The sequence below is a fragment of the Streptopelia decaocto genome (genome assembly GCF_964273445.1).
Source record: "Streptopelia decaocto genome assembly, chromosome: 7".
NCBI lineage: Eukaryota > Metazoa > Chordata > Aves > Columbiformes > Columbidae > Streptopelia > Streptopelia decaocto.
The window spans coordinates 12,374,587-12,391,139 of record NC_138661.1 but is presented as its reverse complement, the minus strand read 5'-3'; positions in this window follow the sequence as shown (position 1 = coordinate 12,391,139).

Here is a 16,553-nt window from a genome sequence, read left to right as displayed (position 1 = left end):
AAATGGATAATTTCTGCCAAGTAGGTGTCAGGCATAATCCCTATTTAAAGTGCAGATATTCAATTTAAGTTTCAATAAAGACAATGCAATTTATGCAAACTGTTATTCAGCATGTGCTTGGTTGAGCACTTGAATCAGGTCACACACCAGCAGTCCAGCACTGGATTGTAGGGGGGTACTTAGATCACTTGATCTGCTACAGCAGGTGCTTTTGGTTTTTTCCCCTTTTTTTTTTTGGTGTGTGTGCGTTCCTGTAAAACAAGTTTCATCCTTCAAGAAATCAGCTGTATTTGACACCTATTGTAAGCAATGACAGCTGAAATTTCCAAACTGCTTTAACCACAGAGAAAAAAAATCTTCTAATGCTGATGTTGAAACACAGCTTTCAGTTTTAAAGGTTGATTGTTTTGGTGTGGGTTTTTTCTTTTTTTCAATTGTTAAATGCTAAAGCAGCGAGTAGACACACTTTACAGTCTATTGCATCGAGCTCTTTTTCAGTAGGCTGGCCCTGCCAACAGCAGGTTCAGAACTGCCAGTTCTAATTAAAAACTTTATCTTAAAGATACCTTTCACAGCTTATTCATGGCACCCTGAGAAATTTAAATTGCTGGATTGAGCAAATGGATACAGTTTCTTTTCTAATGATTTCCAAGTAATGGTTTTAACTAATTGTTTGAGCAATTCATGATTGATCTACTATGCCTGTTGAAATCAATTAATTCTTTTACACCAGTCACCTTGAGTGGACTCCCCAAGTTGTGTCTATTTCTTTGCCTAGGGTTTAGCTGCATTTTATTTTCCTTTGTAATTTGGTATTGCATCAGTTTAAAAATGGCCAAAGATTATTCGCGCCTCAAGAATGTCAGTGACAAATCCTTTTAGTAGTCCCAGTTGTAATGGGCAGAGAATTGCCATCATAAACTCTGTATAAGTAGCATTGTGAAATCTGTGATTTATAAGCATATTCCATAGCAAAAAATATTTTGATAACCCTTGCTTCTCCCTGCTGTGGCCAGTTCTCTGCCTCGGAAATAAAACACAAGTGAAACAGTTTTCTGCCTTCTAGATTTAGTGGGAAAATAGCGCCTTCAACAGCAAAGTCTTTTCCGAACACCAGTTCTAGAAATGTCACACATATGGGTGTCTAAATTTTGCTTTGGGTTATTTTTGTGACACCTTAGGCACACACTGCTCAAAGGAGCAAAAAGTAGCCCAACCTTTTGACTCATCATGTATTTACAGTTATTAATCAAATGCAGAGTATGTATTACTTCTATAATTAGTACTTGTTATCTTTTATCCTTTATAAACTTTATAAAATTTTCAGAAAATAATATATTGGGTGTTCTAATAAGTGCTGGAAAAATAGATCGTATCTTTATTTATTATTTGGTTATTCGAGGTTAAAGAAATAGATAGTTTTACTTGTGCTCCTCAGTACACTGATCATTAGCTATTGTAGGGCATGTTACCAGCAGCAGGTCCTCTGACTAACATGTATACTGGCAGTATGACATAAGAAAAAATCACTAGAATTCACTAGAGCCCTATCTGCTTTCTCATGATGCTATAAACACACCTCAGTCACTTAGTGAAGTCAGATGTTTGCATTTACCAACATTTCAAAGCATGACATAGGCTAGAGATTCCTAAAGAGTTTCAGACTACAGACAACATCTTCATAAATCTTGTCATTGAGACTCACCCCTGCTTTCTGATCACACAGGCCACCTCCTGGTTCTGGTGGCTGAATAACAGCCCTGAGGCAAGTACAACTGTTAACATTTAAAAGTGCTAGTTGGGAAATATTTAATGCATTTTTAGCTACTTGTAACACCACTAAGCTCTTGGATTTTTTTATTTTTTTATTTTTAAAAAGGCAATCCTATCTGACCAGCCAGCTTCTCTACAGACCTCCAGCAGACATTTCCCAGGTCTTTGGTGGTCTACAGACCACAGTTTGAAATCCACTGCAATACAGAAATGACCTCACGCTTAGACCAGCTGAAAGTTCTTCACACCTGTATTTGTTTTACAGTAAGAGACAGATCTGGCTTCAATTGCACAATAAAGAAAGACATATAATTTTGACTAAGAGACATTTAACTAAACCACCAATATATTCCCTTAATTCAAAGCAGGAAAAAGGGGAACATCTCCAAATCCAAAGAATGTATTATATCATCAACTCCTTGTTTTTAAGTGGTTCCAAATCATCACAAAGATTGTGTAAGAGCAGCTGATTCCCAATATAGATATCCTTTTCTTGGGCACTAAGTCATGCCAAGACCCTGGCTGAAATTTTACAAGGAGCGTCTCTCATTTTACTTTGAATAATAGTTATTAGTCATAAGGATTGGCTACCTTTCTTTTCTTTGAAAATACGCTATAAATGTACCATCATTTATTCATTTCATCACATTCTCCCCCAAAAGAGCTGGGTTAAATTTGCAAAATGTAGAAGCATATGTTGTGGTGCAAGTATTTAGGATACCCCTGCTCCTAAACTCAAGTTCAGGGGTATGTGCCCTATCAGTTATAAGTTATATGAAAAGTGTGTTCAGCCAGAAGTAAGCACTTGAGTCCTTTCTGCAAATTCCTGAAAGTGGGATTTTCTCCTCATGTATTTAAAACAACTTCTATTTAGAATAAAAATAATCTGATAATTACTTTCAGTCTTGCATTGGTGCACCAGTTCCAAGGTCCAGTCATTAACTAGGACTCTAAATTAATAAGTGCTGTATGGACAGAGAGGAAGAAAATCTTCCCTACTCCAAAGGGTTTGTAATGTAAACTCCTAATTTAAAATTCATTAGTTTTACACATCACCTTACATAACAATCACAATGCTATAAAAGAGTGAACACATGCTTGTAATTAAAGCCATGGTAGTCTCATCCCATTGTATGAAAAATAGCTCTATCATAATGGTGCTGAGTTCATGCCAGAATAGCAGCTAATCATGGGAGAAAGATGATCTAACACTTACAGAACATGAAAATAGAAATGAAACATTCTGGTTCCAGTTTATTTTCTCTAGACTTGCCGGGTGATCTTGTGCGTGCTATTTAAGCTTTCAGTCACTCAATTTACCCATCTGCAGAACAGCAATAATAGTATTTATCTGACTCAGAAAAGATTTGTGAGAATAAATTCATAAATCATTAAGTTTCTTACGTACTCTCAGCAAGCTTTCTATGTAGCACCCGTCATAGATACTGTTGAGAAGCATGCATGGACTACTGATTTGAGCCCCATTAATACCTCTAAACAGTAGAATTCAGGGAACATGTGGCAGGAGCAAAACGATCCATCATGGTCAAATCATTTCTATTCCTGTAATATTTGTATGATATTTCAACTCTAACATGCAACAAGCACAAAGTTAATTAAAGGCATTTTATGATTTTTCGCTTTAGAACAGTTTAGCAAATATATATTCAGAAAATCAGAACAAGATTTTTCTACATAAAACTTGTGGAGCAACTCCCTTGATTCTTAATCTCCATGTTGTTTTTATAAGAGACATCAAATTCTTTCTAAATGAGCAGGGTCACAATAATATCTTACAAGGAAAGAAATTCTGGTAAATGTTACTGTGGGTGACTTTTCATCTGAAAAGAATGCAGGAATAATGCTCAGCAGTCGCAGCATCCCTGCGTGCTTGTACCTAGCAGGAAATGCTGATACCAGATCATCAAGGTCAGCAGTCCCATTCATTGACAAAACCATTCATGATATGAGAATGAATGAAGTGTCTTGAAAGTTAGCAGTCTCTGATTCTCTGAGCAAGTTTCACAGTTCAGGACAGAAGCCAGTCTATCGGTGGCATACTTTCAGCCCGTAATCGTCTGTAAAGTCACGTCCCAACAGAGATAATGAGGTCCCATTCATTATTTGCCAAAGAAGTGTAGCAGTTTAATCCTGACTCCCTTCTGCTGGAAAATTAAGTGTTTCGAATTTGGATCTGATCCTACCTTCACTGAAGTCAACATCACCTGATTTCAAGGGAACAGCAGCAGACTTTTTGTGATGCAGAGATCGCATTAAATTCACTTATCCTTCTCTCACAGAGTGGAAAGCAGGTCATGGGTCTGAGGTTTGCAGCAGTAATGAGGAGGCTTTAGAAACTAAATGGGATGTAGCTGATGATTTTAGCACAAATTGAACTGAAGTACTAATGACTTACCAAGCCTTATTCTTATCTGTTGCACAACCAGCACATGATGGTGTCCAGAAATAGTGTAACATCATACTTCGGTAAAAGGCTCAAGGGTCGATACTCCATTCACTCGCACCAACATAAATCAGGAGGAAACTTCACTAAAGTAATTGAGTTACATAAGACTATAATTAGTGAGGGGAGACTTAGGCCTAAAAAGGACCTCTCCAAGCAATGAAAGGGAAGAAGGTGTCACCTGCCCCCATCCCCGTCCATATGATATGAGGGTAGCCCCAGCCAGCTCTGCTTGCAGAGTGCCCAGCTGCAGCGGGGACAGCAGCAGCCCTCCTGTCACATACCCCGTGGCAGCTCTGCTCAGGGCAAAAAGAGCTGAGAGGGTGGGATCAGAGACAAATTGAACAGATGGGGCCACCCCAAAGGAAGCTGCAGGGAAGATTGGGTCCTTGAATTTTATTGTGATGCCAACTCTCCTCAGTCAGTCCCGGGCCAAGGTACAGGGCGGCTCTGAGCCAGTTTGCCTCGCCAGGGAGCTGACACACAGGTTGCAGTGTATATGCTGGAGATATTGTCTCTTTTTGACACTTTTCCTATCTCCCTGACAAACACAGCTGCCCTCAGCAGAGGGGCATTGGCTGCTTCTGGCATTGGCTTCTAATTCCCTGTATTCAGTGCAGGGTATTGAGACAAGTTTTTCTTCAGTGTGTTACTTCGGGTTACTCATATACATGATTTAACCTTTGGTGAGAATGCAAATTTCTCAGTCCACTCTCAGCTCCACTTCTTAGGTGTGTCACATTCACCTCTACGGCTCTTGGTAAAACGTGCAGCATGTGCACTGTCCTGTCATAATCTCCTTATTGCCCACCCAGCTCCTGCTACAAGGTCCTCTCCAGGACATCATCTGACAGTAACTAGTCAGGGAGACCTGGTCTAACACCAGGAACTGAAAACTGACCTTTGAGCCAGGCTCTGAGGCCAACAGAGCCATGTGCTGCCCTATTCAGTGAGTCCTTCCACCTTCTGAGCTCAGAGAGACTGCAAGTAGCGTTATCTAGCCCTTTTATATCCTTTTACACAAACCCAGTATCTTGTTCTATTGAGGTAGCCACAGTATTTCAAAAACAATAGCATGTTCAGCAGAAGACTCTTAGCTCATTCTTCCTTTTATACACAGCAAACACTGGTACTTCTGTAGCTGTGGGCATCCTCTTTTATGTACAAAAAGCTAAAATTAAAAATGAACAGTTCCTGTGCAAAAATTTAGTGTTCATTATGATGAACAACTCTGGTTTATAAAGTTAAGGAGTCTTTTACAATGTGAACAAACTGTTTGCCAGTATTATAGCTTTAAGCAGTATTTTAGCTATTTTATAACTATTTGCAAATCAGCACCTTACATAGTTCAGAACAATTAACTAAACTGAAAACTTATACTAAATCAATGCTCAACAGAACTGCAGCCTTATTTTTGAATGCTGAACCACACTACAGAAAACTTTGTTAGAAAGCAAAGACAGTGCTATTTTACAGCTAGAACATGTGTGTGCGTATAAAGGCAAAACACTTTCACAGCTGAAGTTGCAGATGAAATATGAGATTACAAATACTGAAAATCTCATAGAGTACTTTTGACTAGGAACAATGAGCTTTGCATTTTTCTATATTACCTTACACCTGAGAAGCTTTAAATACATTACAATAATTAAGTCTGATAACATCACTGTGATATATGTCTCCACTTACAGATGGGGAAACTGAGACTGAAAGCGGTTGTTTGTGCCAACTTGTGCCTTACCCAATCAAAGAACAAATCAGCACAGAACTTATGATGTCCTGGCATCCACTTCACTGGTCAAACTTTTACCAGATCACATCTCATGCCAAGAGGACCTCATGTTAGCAACCTCATTGTATCTGAGAGTGGGACACAGAGCTTTTTATTGCAGTAGAGCACCGCATCGCTTGTATTCCTGCCGATTATTATAGTTTAGCATATACAATTATTTTTACAGCCAAATACAATAAGTCCAGGAATTCACATATTTTAATTTTAATTATTAACCTTATTATTTTCCAACTACCTCAATTAAAATACTATTGAAAGTCTTTCTCTCATTTGTCAAAAGTCCCAGTAAGTTTATTCCCCTTTTATGTGGTACTGGATTGTTTACTCTTAATTTTTCGCATGGAACAAGCCCTGACTAGTAAATAGATGGCAGACATGACATGTCCAAATCCCAGAAGCCTGTTCGTTTGACTTCATTGGTCTGTTGAGGGTTTGGCTTTTTTCCTGATCTTGCACATGTTAGCTCCATCTTTCTGCGAACGCATCAGCCAGCCTGCCTGAGCTAGTCACCAGCGGGATTAGTTAAATTAGGCATCCACAGATGTTAGGCTACCAAAAATGAATAGCAATGCTGTGAAAGTATTTCAAGGGCTTTCATTCTGTGAGGGACTGCAGGATTTGCCAAGGTGGAAAACCTTCTGCCCCCGCTCTGGTGCAGAAGCTGCTTTTTAAGACCTTTCTCTTTTCTCAGGGCAGCTGGGGCAGTCTCTGAGCCAGGACTATGGCTGAAGCTCAGCTGGAAGGTGGTAGGATATCAGCAGAGCTCAGGTGTTGAGATAGTCCTGCACAATAACTTATTTGCATGAAAAGAAATTGCTGATTTTAAAGGAGTTAGCCGCAGTATGGCTGATGAGAAGAGAGCGGCCCAATTCGTGGAACTGTTGAGCAACCACAACTCCCATTCGCTTCAGCACTTTTGCAGATCAGACCCTCAAGGTTATTTGCTTTTTGGAAAAAGCCAGTTGTGGTCTACATCAGTTCGTCATCTTGGCAGTAATGGCCCAAGCCATTCCTTGCTGGCTTCAACCAACAGTGATTGGCATGGCTCCTGGTCACAGACCATGTCGCAAAATTATTTTTAGCGTATCAAATACGCAGAGAAACTAAGGACCTGTTTTTTGCTAAGTGATTGAAATGCCTGTTTCCACTCACTGAAAGCATTTATCCCTCCAGCCTCGGTAGACTGCTGTTTTTGACAAACTATGACTGCCCATCCTGCCACCGGGCAGGCTATGTTTGGGAGCAAAGAGTCAGCTAGATTATAAAAGCTTTAGAGGGTTTGTTTATTTTATCACTTCGTTTATCTTTTCAGTGTTATTGTTCTGTCAAGTAATCAAGAGATGAAGAAGGACTGCATCACAATTACACTTTGCTTTGATTCACACAAACCAAGAACGATGGGTCAGTAGTGGCTGTCATGCACTGCACCCATTCCCACTGCTGTTCCCTGGAAGGAGCCTCTGCTCATTTTTCCTCATTTCTGACCACTCACCAGGATGGGCCAATGAAGTGGGAATCTTCTTCGAGTCATCTTCTGTGTTGTTTTTCCTTTTGTGTCAGTAGGAAAAAAAAGTAACTAAACAACAGAAAACAGGGGGTTTTTTGTTCTTCTGACTTGAAAAATGCTAAGGTTTTTTTTTTACCTCAGGCTTTCCTATTGCCCTACATCACTGCCATTGATTTATCTGTTTCACTGTGTGAAAAGCTCATCCTCTACTACGCTAATTCACTGAGATATCATGTACTGCACCATTCATACATTCCCCTGAAGAGTTTACTTGCAGAGTTTTCATAAGGTGAGAAAATAGCGTGGCTAAGACAGCTGCAACTGGGTTGATTCTCCAAAAAAAAATCAGTTTTCTAAAAAATTTTCCTGGGACTCAGTTGAGTTAAAACTTTTCTAGAAAAAATGAGACTCTGAGGGGTCCACCCAACCAAATCCAATTGCATTGCAACTAGCCTACTCACCGGGATATGAATTGGTCTGATTTAGAGTACAGATGTAGGCTTGGTGGCTGTTTTGCAGAGCTCCTCTGCCTCTCTCTTTCGCCATTTTCTGTCAGTCTGTAGTCTCTTCCCACCATCATTTCCTCCCCTTGTCCAGCCCTAAAAATGCAGCCCTTAAAAATTCCTGACCAGCTCTGTGTACCTATACAGTGATGAGGAAGATCTGGCTAATAGAGGAATATTTGTCACACACACTGAACTTCTCTAGTAAGTTCCTCATATGGCACTTCAAGGGTATTTGTTTGGGGTGGGCTGCAAACCTTTCTCAACCAAAGTTAACTCCCATTCACTGGGAGATGGAGGAGGTGGTGCCAGTAACATTACAGGGTTCAGAAATACAACACAACTTGTCATAACAAGTTGCTCTGGCAACATCTGTTAACAGCCCACAGAACTATGTAGCATTTAAGCCAGATATAGCCATAATGTGGGTTTTTGCACTGAGCTGTAGCTATTTGTACCTTTCCCAGACAGCAACATATATTATTTGCTTCTGGCCTCAGAAAACCCCACCATTTGTTTCAGAGAACATTTGCATTTCTCTGGCATTAGGCTACAATCCCATGCCAGGTACATCTCAGGAACAGCCTTTTTTGGAGATGTCAAGCTCAGAATTACATCAAATTCCTCCAGACACTCCTGCAAATGCTTAGCCAGTAGCAGAGTCTGGTCCAGACATCATTGCTGCTAAATCAATGGAGCTAATTTCCTACACTAACTCCTCCCAGTTTCACCATCACTTCAAATCCTTAACAACTTAGCATCGAATTTCATATACTCTATTCAGCATTGGGGAAGCTGGCCTCTTGCCAGCAAGCAAGACTATAGAAAAGCAGTTTTGGTTTCTGAGCTCATCAGTATAACCATTTCGGTATCTTACAGTTGCTGATGGATTTGCACAGACCAACCTCATCACCTACAGGCAGTGAGGTCATATCAACATGGCTTCTCTACCACAAATGTAGTCTATAAAGAGGGGTAGATGACAGGGAAGAAGACAAGGACTGCTGTTTTCTTGTGCACCATCAGCATCCTGTCACAACTCAAAATTCTTTTGTGCTTTTAGCATTTTGCATGAAAGAGGTGAGAGCAAAGACAATTTCCAAAGTTAAAATTACTTGAGAGTATTTCTTTGGGGATAAGGAAGCCCTTCTGGGTGTCTACAGAGACAAAAGTCAAAAGAGGTTAATGCATGCCACAGCTGTGCCATACCTTTCCTCTGGCTCTAGTAAGCCTGGTGGGTTTTTCCACTGAAATAGCAAGGGATTTTCCTATCAGAAGGCAGTCGGTATCAGCAGATCTCCCAGCTTATCTAGATGTCGCATCTCTTCAAATTTAAATGCTACATCAGTGGTTATTAAGCCTGCATTGCAAAGAAATAAAACTAAGGAAAACATTCTGGATGGTGCTCTGGATTCTATTAAAGGATAGAATTTCTCACTATATTACACTTTTTCCATATGGTTGAAACCTGGAGCTGCATAATACTCTGAATACGCTCATGTACTGCTAGTGGTATAATCCCAGATGCGGACAAATGACCCCATTACAACAGCAATGTATAGATCTTTACGACACCAATGCTCAGCCATGCTCTTGGGATATTCTCTCCAAACAATGAATGATTGGCAGATAACACCATGTTTAACCTCTGCCTTCACTTTTGTACTCGCTTTATGGCTAACATTGCAGAGCTACTCGTTTGTTAATTACACAGCCTTGTAACAGCGTACAAATGACATGAGATATTCCCTTAGCCACCACTGAAGGATCTCCTTTGGTCTATGAAGGTCAACTGTGGTGCACACAGTGTGTCACTATCCGTGAGTAAGGATATGCTCTGGCACGCTAGAAGTGAGCTGATAACGTCTTACCCCTGCTTGGGCCCTTCAGCTGCCTCTTGGGGAAGAGTGAAAGGCTGCCAAGCTCAAGATGTGCTGCATCCTGCAATTTGGCTTTCCCGAGAAGAACAACCCCTCCCCCAAACTCACCCACGCAGTTCTTTACCCCAAGAAGAGGTCATCACACAAAAAGTAGATAGGAAGGATAGAGACTGCACGCTTGACAACTGCAAAAGAGAGAAGCCTGGAGTCCTCTTGAGATGCTGTGTAAAGAGAAAGCAATCTGGGCTGTCTCCATTTTTACAGAAAGACCTCTGTGCTTTTGTGGATGTCATGGCCTGCCAGATGGAGACCGCTCCAAATAACACTGAGCTCTTATTGCCGCAGAAAACCAAGGAGAACTATAACCCCAAGTACTGCAGGTGTAGGAGGGAATACTTGCTCAGTTGATGATTCATGTCAGCATCTGAATAAATAAGGTCAGACAGCCAGAGATTATTCCTGTGAAGGGGAGTTGATTTGTTTGGGGGGCAGAAATGAGAGGTTGTTTGTTTGTTTCGTATCATTATACTGAAACCCTGCCCTGCTCTGAGGCTTTTTTTCAAAAAATGAGTTCTCATTTATTTTAATTAAGACCTCAGCTCAGCAAAATGTGTAACTAGGTGCATCCTACCTGAACTGGAGTAGCTGTATCAAAAGCAGAAATCCTAAGGTCCACATTGGCTACGTAGTCAGTCTTATGTAACCTTAATAAACATATCTGCAAGTTTTAAGGCATCTCCGCTACAGACCATTAAAAATAAAAACCTATTTGCCTCAGTGGGGTGAGAAAGGATTAATTAGTTAGTGCTCGTGCAGCACTGTGAAGATACAAATCATGGGACTGTGTTATTAGTAAGCAGAAGATGCCAACAGGAAGCAGCATTGTTAAAGGCACGAGGACAAACAATGGTTTTGTTCTCACATTTGTAAATGATTCTTCTGCTATTGAAAGGTGTTGGCCTTTCAGCCTAGGAGACTGAAATCCTCTTTCTTCACCCAAAAGAGCCTTCATGGGCTGTGCATACTTTCTCACACTCCCTCATCAGTGTTCCTCACTATTAGCTTATAGATGCTAGACAGTAGCCCATTCTCCATAGCCCTTTTATTGCTTAGCCTCTGCTTCAGCTGCCAAGAAGGGTGCCATTTAGACTCAATTGTTACGGTAGCTTTTATGATCTAGACATGGTGTCTAGGATCGGAGACTTCCTAGCAGTTTTGCATATGCTGCTGTGCTGCCATCAGAAGAGAAGGGCTCATGGTTGCCAACAATGTGGGCAGAATTCAAAGCAGCAACCTACAGATGAAAGGCGCCCCATCCCAAAATGGGCCAGCTAAGCCATCCAGCCCCCGAATGCCAGCTCTTCGCTGAATGAAACTGTATTGTGATGTGGTGCTCAGAAGCAGGGAGGGTAGAAGGTTTTAAAATATCTGTGGACAACGGCTGTCTAGAACTGGGACTACAGACATTCAGACCTTGCTTACATAATATTTCTATCATGCACCGTCTTCCCATCCAAGCGCCCAGCCCATGCCAAGGTGCTGGAGGGAGGTCTTGTTCTTATTTATTCAGAATGAACACAAAATCAGAGAGGGTGGCAGAAACTTTCCACAGAAAGGTATGGTGCCTTTGGCATGCTGGAGGAAACAGCAGAGCAAGAACAGCTTGTAAGTTAAAGGGAAGAAAGGATTAACAACATTGGAATAACTATATTCAAGCATTTCCTCAAAAAGCAGGATGAGTGCAGCCATTTAAACCCAAGACTCACAGAGCAAAATATGCCACAGCAGAGCAAATCATCTTTTCTCCCTGTGTTTGCTATACTGCTCACTTTGACAAGTAAAATCCTTTTTTAACCCTTTGTCCTCAGCTCCTGTCACATATATGACCCCTGCACTCCCTCCCCACCAAATGGAGGCCAGCCAAGGAAGGTGATTTTATCACCTGGAGTTAATTAATGCCAGTCTCCTCTGTGCCACACCACTGTGCTGGGGTGGGACCTTTTCAGGTGTCGTGATGATAGGAGAAAGAACAATGAAGCAGCAGAGTATGTGTGGCGGGTGGCCGAGTCATCCTATCACCATGTATTTGTGTAGTTTCTTTTAGTGCCATCCAATCTTTCCTTCTGTCCCTAAATGGCCTGTGTTGAAAATGTCCCTGCTTACAGTTGCTCAACTGGAATGAGGACAAATTGTTTGCAGTGGCCCCCTTCCAAATACTTGTGCTGTAACTTTTGTCTTGACTAGTCTCTGGAGATATCTTTAGAGTGAGATTCCTATGACTCGTTTGCACTACCCCAAAGTCATGCCGGATTTTCTTCCTCTACTCTTTCAACTTTTTTTCGGGAATGTTGTTTAAAACACCCCTACCACAGAAAAGAACAGTTCGGGCAGAGCCTTAATGCTGTTATGTCACAAGTTCACCAGTGAATTAAAAGCAAGGGGGTTGGGTCTCGAGGGTGCCTGAGGTTACAAAGTGGTGCTAGCAGGCCAGAAGACCCACAAGGAGAAAAAGCACGGCCACTACAAGCAGCTTTGTGTTCTTAAGTACCAGTGTTGTTAGGACTGCGTTTCCCTCCACGTTAATACATCAGCCACTTTTGCAGGTAGAAATGCCCGGCCTTTTAGCCTTCCAGACTGCTTCGATTCAGCAGCGAAGGGGTGGTGAAGGTACTCTTCCCCCTCACATTCACATGTGAATTAGTCCAGGATGAGACGGCAGCAAAAAAAAAAAAAAAAAAAAGAAAATCAGTTAGCAGAGCCTGAAGAACTAAGCCAAGAAAGGAAGGGTTTATAGTTCCAAAAACCATTGGATGAAGTTTTGCACGTAGACTCATTAATAGACATTACAGAAGAAAAGGTTCATTCTCTCCCCATTTAGATGCATGACCTATTAGACATATACATATCAATAATATTTGCCAAGGATAACTAATTTTGAACACCACTGTTTGCTTCTTTTTAATGGATGTTAAATATTACTTATTCATCAAAAGTACAATTTGCTTTTAGAAAAGAAATACAGAGTTAATGCTATGAAATGGTCTCTTTTGGCTCCACAAGAGCAGAAAAACAGGCCTGGGTAAAACATCTTCCCTTTCTCTTTCTGCGCTTTGCAGAAGATGATCTGAGCATCCTCAGAGTGAGGGGGCGTGAAGCCTGGAGATGAGGTGACCGTGGTTCCCCCTGAAGACCCTGGGCTTACAAAGGCCATGATGGGGAACAAGGTGCCCATCATCTCTTCCTGCCCTTTGGCTGGAAGTAACCAGCACATAGACCTGCTCCAGGTGCCCCAGCTCAGCCTTCCCAGGGCTCCCACATCACAGGGAACCCCCCCACACCAACCCCTTGAAGCATTCCAGCACCTTTCACTTTATGTCAAGAGAAACAGGAGTGGGGAGAAAAAAAGAGCAATGGAGCTTAGCGAAGGCATCTCACAGTTATGGTCATGGGGTTGTTCGGTTTGCACATGGGGTTGCACATCACATTGCAATGGCATCTCCTGCTCTGTGACCCTTTTCTAGTCTCTTGATTTGGCAAAGAGAGGCAATATCCACAGCAGAAATATCCCTGTATCTCTGGAATAATGTTACTGGCTAGAAGTGGGCAGAGCACAGCCAGACAGACCATTCCAGACATTAGGGTTGCTCAGTGTTTTCAGGCTTAGCAAATATAAGGATTTTGTATGATTTTGTCTTTTTTTTTTTTTTTAACCCTATCAGTGTCGTACTGTGTCTCTGCCTTCTGGTTAGTCAGCAAAACAATTGCTTGCATTGCATTTGGGATCTCACAAAACACTAAGGCTACTTTGTTTTTCATTAGCACTAGAGGGGAAAAATAAATAGGCTGGGATCATGATTTATAATTGCATATGTAATTACCATTTAAGGCCACTATTAACAATATAAATTAGCTCGCTGCCCTTTATATCATCTCTGCAGTGCCTCTCATAGTACATGTAAGCAGTGTCATTTTTGTCCATAAGGTTGCCAGATTCTAATCTTGGATGTGCCGAAAAAGCATGATGTACCTCTAAAAATGACCTGCTCCACTTGCAAACACAGTGACCAATATTTGGAGCCATCCCTTGACATTCACTGTGCAGTTGGAAGCAGAACCTCTCTCCAGGCCAATCTTTGGGCCAAATTTGGCTGGTAACAGTTTCATCCAAGAGCAACTTTTTGTAGAGTTACTCTTGATTTGCTCTGTTTTCAGCTCTCAAAGCAACCATGGGATCAAGTCTGCTCACACCAGTAAGGCAGAGTTTGCACTTGGCATGTTCAGTTCCTTCCATATAAGTAGTAGGGAAGATGAGGAGCATATTGTCAGTAGAACGCAGAGGTTATTTACAATTCAACTTCTAAAAGCTGCCATAAAGTAGTGAATAGCAATGAATAAGTCCAAAGCCATTCTAGTCTGTTTTGGTTACTACTTTATTCTCCCAGAGCTCATATTTTCAAAGGGACAAAGCAGAGACACCCAGAGGAGAGGAAGTCCGATTCTAAGAAGCTGTAAAAATGCATGGCCACAGATCAGGGGATAATTTTATGTCTCACATGTTTTCTGACCTTACAAAGAGCAGCTTTAAACCGTTGCTCTCCCTCTTGATTTTAGCAGAGGTCGAAGCAGACTCAATAGTTTACAAAACAGGTGATGGGCATGAATCCTGAAAAAGTAGATCCATAACAAAATCTTGGTCACTGAGGCCAGAAGGACCCCTTGTCCACCCCTCTGCCTGTGGCAGGATTGATTTAATTATTCTATAACTGTTCCTGTAGATGGGTGTCTGGCCTTGAATAACTCCAATGACAGTGATTGTCCAATGGCTCTTGGCAGCTTGTCCAACTGCCGAACACTTCTTCTACAGTTTTGTCTAATATTTAACCTAAAACTTCCCTTCTGCTTCAGCCAATTATTATTTGTCCCATCCTTGTTGACTGATGAGAATAATTGATACTTGTTCTCTTTATAACATTCCTTTATGTCTCCTGTTATTATGTTCCCCACACTCTTCTTTCGCCTTTAGGCTAAAGGTGCCAAGTTATCTTAACCTTTCCTCTTAGATCTGATTGCCAAGCTTCTTACCATCTTGCTTCCACTCCTCTAAATTCTTCAATTTGTCCACATTTTTTTCATACAGAATTGAACACAGTTACTCCAGTTATGCTTTAACCAGTGCCAAGCAGAGCGCAATAATTACTTCACTAACCTTACTGACCCCATCTAATAACAAAGACAAAATGCAGCATGTAATTAAAATCTTAAAAAATAACTATTTTTAAAAGCTAATTGCCTTAACAATCAGAACATTCTACAGCTCAAAGAACACACACTAAAGAATTTAAAGGTTATTGTTCATTCAAAACATCTTTTTCAATTATATGCCGTATATTGTATTCTGAGCTATGTGCAATTTTACTCCTGTTAGGAACGGTCTGTACTGCATCTCTCACACTCCCTCCCCCTCTTTTTATTTCCTGCAGATTTAACTCCTAATGGTTCCATGGGGCCCTGTCTACACTAGGGATATTTGCTAAGGATTTCCCACTGCCACGAGCATTTCTCCAGCTCCACCAGTATAGCAGAGCAGAGAACTCACACTCATGCTCTTAATCCTTTAGGCTACTACTACGTCTTCCAGCCTCACTAATGTCAGTGGAGCAGAGCCAATGGTGAAGTATTTTTAGAAAGTTTCACTTACAGGAACAAAGTTTTCATCTCCTTTGCCAAGCCCATGGTACCCTACCTTGAACAATCCCCTTCTCTCTGTTGGCTGGCTGGCCTCTTAGAAGCTCCTCTATCCTCTTCACACTCATCAACACCATACATGCCCACCATGGTTTGTAACTGCATGCACTCCTGCCTTTCGTTGCTCTCTCTTCAGGAATGGAAATCATTGTCCCAGCCCAACACAAATGATTCGACATTATTATCAGTCTGATGACAACAGCCATTCTTGGAAAATGGTTACATGAATTTCTGGAATCTCCAAAAATAAACAAATTTGGCTCCATTAACAGGAATGGCAAACTCAGATGGCAAACCCACTTGACTAAGCAGAGGCATTTAATGAAATTGTTTTTCTATTACACTGACAAGCAGAGATGTGACTGTTGTGAGCAGATGTATTGGTTTCTATTCTTGTTACCTCATAGCACCATAATTAAATTACAATTGTTCTGTTTGAAAACGTCTGTGAACGCCTCCAGGTAGAAAACACGGGAAAATATTCCTAGCAATATAAAAATCAGGAGTGCAAAACTGCATGGTAGATAAGACAAAAAGGAATTGGATTAAGATCACAATAGGGAAGATTCAGGTTTGACATAAGGAAAACCCAACCGTGAATGTATCATCTGGGTAAGGAGTGGAGTTTGCCATACTGGGTTACCTTCTAGTACAATTTAAATGAATGGCTGACAGGAATAATACAGACATAATTGATCCTGCCTTGATCCACACCGATGACTGAGGATCTGTTGAGGACTCTTCCACCTCTATTTTTCTGTGATATTGTACTTTTCTTTAAATTTCTAAAGAATGAAGTAAACTTCTGCTCTCATTTGCATGTATCTGAGCCTCTTATATTCTATAAAGGTTGAATATTTACAAATGAGATCAGAATTTGGCTTATAAT